The following is a 5,436-nucleotide window of genomic DNA, read 5'->3' as shown; positions in this document are numbered from 1 at the left end:
CATCTGTAGGAAAGTGGATGGACCTTGAGGGTGTCATGCTAAGTGAAATAAGTCAGGCAGAGAAGGACAGAAACCATATGTTTGCACTCATAGGTCTGGCAGGAAAGCAGGAGAAACTTGATGGAGGACCAGGGGGAGGGGAAGGGGGAAAGAGAGTTGGGGAGAAAGAGGGATGCAAAACTTGAGAGACTGTTGAATGCTGATAATGAACTGAGGGTTGAAGGGAAAGGGGGAGGGGGGAAAAGGAGTGGTGGTGATGGAGGAGGGCACTTGTGGGGAAGAGCACTTGGTGTTGTATGGAAACCAATTTGACAATAAATTATTTTTTAAAAAAATCTCCAAATGTGCTGAATTATATAAAAAAAAAAAGAATTGGATGCTTAACTGACTGAGCCACCCAGGTGCCCTACAACTGAATTCTTACGTGAACGTTCTGATGAAAGTTTTGCTCCAAGTTTAATCTCATCAATGCCAGAATTGAGTTCCTTGCAATTTTAGAGTTGAGACCCCAGACTCTTTGCTGGCTATTAGACAGGAGCCGTTCTCGACCTGCAGAGGCTGCCCACATCCTTACCACGTGGTCCTTTCAATCTTCCAGCCAGCAATGATACATTGAATCCTTTTGGGCTTTAGGTCTCTCTCTGACCTCTATGCCCCAATTTAAAGGCTCATGTGATTAAGCCAGACTCACTCACATTATCTCCATATCTTAAGGTCAACTGATTTGAAACTTAATTTCATCTGCAAAATCCCTTTTGCCATATCATCCCAGGAGTGATATTGCATCATAATCACAGTGTGGAACATGCACTATATCACTATGCAGAACATGTATACGAGGGGACAGGGATCTTGGGACATCTCAGAATTCTCTCACACCTGCTAAGGAATATTTTACTTTCTTGTGTCATCTAGTAAATATTCCTGAATTTATATGAAGTGGATCATTTAGTTCTTTCATTTTTCCCCAAGCTGTTTTTAGATTTCTCTAAATTCGGAACCTAGCACGACTGCCAAGGACTAAACTATATTTCCTCTCAAATTCATCTGCTGAAGCCCTAACACCCAATCAGTTGGTATTTGGAGATGGGGTCTTCAGAAGGTAATTAGTTTTAGATGGGGTCATAAGGGTAGGTAGTTATGATGAATTAGTATCCTGTTAAGAAGAGACAACTGGGCACCTGCATGACTCAGTCGGTTAAGCATCCAAGTTCAACTCGGGTCATGATCTCCTGGTCTGTGGGTTTAAGCCCACAGGGGCTGTGTGGACAGCTCAGAACCTGGAGCCTTCCTCAGATTCTGTTTCTCCCTCTCTTTCTGCCCCTCCTCCGCTCATGCTCTATCTCTAATGCTCTCTCTTTCAAAATAAGAAAAAAAAAAGAGACAACCAAAGGAGACAGCTCTCACCTACTAACACAGACCCTGGTGGTACTGTGGCGTTGAACTTCCAGTCTCTAGAACTGTGAGAATAAATTCCCATTGTTTAAGTTACCCTATCTTCAGTATTTTGTAATGGAGGCCTACACTGCCTATGACAACAATTTATAGTGAGCATCAGCAAAGTCAACTATAGATAAATTTGATGCTCCTTTCCCTTTCTAGGATATTTTGCTCATTCTATATTTGTCTAAATAATCCAGTCATTAACATTAAAGGGTAAAAACATTTTTAAAAATTGAGATAAAACACACACAAAAGTACACAGTTCTTCTGTTGCTGGCTCCAGGAATTTTTATAAAAGTATAAATCTATGTAGCTCCCATGCAGGTCAGGGCATAGAACATTTCCAGCACCTCAGAAGGCTCCCTCTGGCACTGCCCAATCACTATTTTCCACCAAAGGTAGACGCCATTCTGATTTATTTCACTGTGGATTAGTTTGGTCTGTTCTTAAAAATAATAGGAATGGAATCATATAATATTATAATATAATATTATTATCATATAATTGTGTCCAGCTTCTATCACTCAAAGTTTTCATCTATGGAATTCATGCACGCTGTGTGTATGAATGTAGCACCGTTTATCCACTCTCTGGCTAATGAACATTTGGGCTGTTTCCACTTTTTAACTATTATGAATAATGCAGCTATGAACATTTGTACATGTGATTTTATATGATTGAATATTTTTAATTCTGTTAGGCATATACTCTGTTAAAACCCCTGTTTTGAATTATTTATGGTATATATCTAGGATCTGAACTGCTGAGCCATATGGGAATGCTGTGTTGAGCTTCCTAAGGAACTGTTTTCCACAGCAGCTGTAATATTGTATATTTCTGCCAGCAATGTACAAGGGCTCTAAGTTCTCCACCTCCCTGACAACACTTGTTATTTTCCATTTTCTTTGATTATTGCCATCCTAGTAGGTGTGAAGTGATAACTCATGGTGGTTTTGATTTGCATTTTTCTAATGAGTAATGTTGAACATTTTCTCATGTGCTTCTCAGCCACTTAAATATTGTCTTTGGAGAAATATCTACTCATGTCCCTTCCCTACTCTTTAACTGGGTCATTTGTGTTTTGTTGTTGTAGGAGTTTTTTTTATTCTGGATATTAAATGGATCTCATTCTTTACTTTGACTTCCATATTTCCCCCCATCTAAATAGTCCTTGAGTCTCATAGATTCTATTTTCTGAAAACCACCTCAATCTCTCCTTTTTTTCCTTCATCCCCATTATTTTGGAAGTCTGCAAACCCTCACCTGGTTTAATATAGTAACTTCTGACCTGGTTTCCCTGCCTCCTGTCGAATGTTGCTGCTCTGCTCTGGTCTGCACTCTGCAGATGTTATTAGACAGAGCCTTCAGATCACAAGTGTGGTTATGTCATTCTTCCGCCATAAACCCTTCAGTGCCTGTCATGGTTTTCAGAATGAAGTGTCAATCAATAACATAGCTTAAGAAATGCTTTATGATCTGGCCATACTTTTCTTCTCTCACTTCCCCTTAACACTTAGTCTCCCCTCTCAACCTATGTTTCAACCACACTCAAATCCCAACAAGAAACTTGCACTTGTTTCTAGGTATTAGATCTTTTCCCCATCTGCCTTGCATGCTCTCCCCCATTCCTTTACTCCTTGCTAACTCATACTCTATCTTCAGGATAGGATGACAGTTCCTCTTGAAATCCTTGCCTGATCCCTCTTGACATTGAGCTAGGTACCTCTCTTTTGTGCTCCAGTAGTTCCTAGTACATAATCTTGGGTATCAGTCTGCCTCTGTTATGGGTATATTACTCTGAGGACCAGGAATATGTATTTCTTTGAACAAACACAGTGGCTGGGGCAAAGTGAATGCGTAAATATCCATAGGATAGGTGATCTCTATGTTCAATTTGTATATGTTACATATATCACAAAACCACAGTGCACTGCCACAATTAAGACAATGCAGTGCAATGCAAAGAAGGAAATGCTGCCATTTAGGAATGTGTTATTAAATATATTGAAATATAACAATATCCTGTCTCCAAACTCAGTTATCTGATTGGCTGAACATCATTAGGAACACAACCCCTCAGCCAGCTTCTTAATCACTCTCCATGGTGTCATGGTAATTTAAGCAAGTCACACGAACTGAAGTTTTGTTTTGAAAATTTGGTTGCAGACAGGGAGAGTTGCTGTAGATATGTACAAACTCGTTTTTCATGGCTGGCAAGATTGATTTGCTCAGGATGATCCATTCCAAAAAGAGACAGGATAGGAAATATGGGCTTTTGTTAATACATAGCGAAGTCATAGCAAAGACAGCTTTGAATTTATAATTTATGGGGTCAGGGCTTTTTCTCCTGATAGGAAATGTTGCGTTCTTTCTATTTTTCTTCTCTCATATTCATCTTGTTAGTAATATTTAACTTTTTACATTTTTCCTCCACCAGACCTTCAACTCTCTTTTTTCTTTTTCTTTCTTAATAGTTTATTGTCAAGTTGGCTTCCATATAACACCCCGTGCTCATCCCAACAAGTGCCCTCCTCCATGCCCATCACGCATTTTCCCTCTGCCACACCCCCATCAACCCTCTATTTGTTCTCAGTATTTGATAGTCTCTTATGGTTTGCCTCCTTCCCTCTCCTTAACTATTTTTCCCCCTTCCCTCCCCTATGGTTCACTGTTAAGTTTCTCCTGTTCCACATATGAGTGAAAACATATGGTATCTGTCCTTCTCTGCTGACTTAGCATAACACCCTCAAGTTCCATCCATGTTGCTACAAATGGCCAGATTTCATTCTTTCTCATTGCCAAGTAGTATTCCATGTATATATAAACAACATCTTCTTTATCTATTCATCAGTTGGTGGACATTTAGGTTCTTTCCATGATTTCCCTATTGTTGAAACGGCTGCTATGAACATTGGAGTACATGTGCCCCCTTGCATCAGCACTTCTGTATCCCTTGGATAAATTCTTAGTAGTGCTATTGCTGGGTCATAAGGGAGTTCTATGGATAGTTTTTTGAGGAACCTCCACACTGTTTTCCAGAGCGGCTGCACCAGTTTACATTCCCACCAACAGTGTAGGAGGGTGCCCGTCTCTCCACACCCTCGCCAGCATTTCTCGTCTCCTGATTTGTTCATTTTAGCCACTCTGCCTGGTGTGAGGTAGTATCTCAGTGTGGTTTTGATTTGTATTTCCCTGATGATGAGTGACGTTGGGCATCATTTCATATGTCTGTTGGCCATTTGAATGTCCTCTTTGGAGGAGTGTCTGTTTATGTCTTCTGCCCATTTCTTCACTGGATTATTTGTTTTTTGGGTATGGAGTTTGGTGAGTTCCTTATAGATTTTGGATACTAGCCCTTTATCTGATATGTCATTTGCAATTATCTTTTCCCATCCCATCAGTTGCCTATTAGTTTTCTTGATTGTTTCCTTTGCAGTGCAGAAGCTTTTTATCTTGATGAGGTCCCAAGAGTTCAGTTTTGTTCTTGATTCCCTTGCCTTTGGGGATGTGTCGAGTAGGAAATCGCTACGGTTGAGGTCAAGGAGGTTGTTTCCTGCTTTCTTCTCTAGGGTTTTGATGGTTTCCTGTCTCACATTCAGGTCCTTCATCCATTTTGAGTTTATTTTTGTGTATGGGGTAAGAAAGTGGTCTAGTTTCATTCTTCTGCATGTTGCTGTCCAGATCTCCCAGCACCACCTTTTAAAGAGGCGTCTTTTTCCCATTGAATATTTTTTTCTGCTTTGTCAAAGATTAATTGGCCATACATTTGTGGGTCGAATTCTGGGTTCTCTATTTTATTCCATTGGTGTTATGTGTCTGTTTTTGTGCCAATACCATACTGTCTTGATGATTATAGCTTTATAGTAAGAGGCTAACATCTGGGATTGTGATGCCTCCCATTTTGGTTTTCTTCTTCAATATTACTTTCGCTATTCAGGGTTTGTTTGTGGTTCCATACGAATTTGAGGATAGTTTGTTCTAGCTTTGAGAAGA

Source organism: Suricata suricatta, chromosome 11 (genome assembly GCF_006229205.1).
Source record: "Suricata suricatta isolate VVHF042 chromosome 11, meerkat_22Aug2017_6uvM2_HiC, whole genome shotgun sequence".
In the NCBI taxonomy this organism is placed as follows: Eukaryota; Metazoa; Chordata; class Mammalia; order Carnivora; family Herpestidae; genus Suricata; species Suricata suricatta.
Note: the sequence above shows the minus strand (reverse complement) of the source record.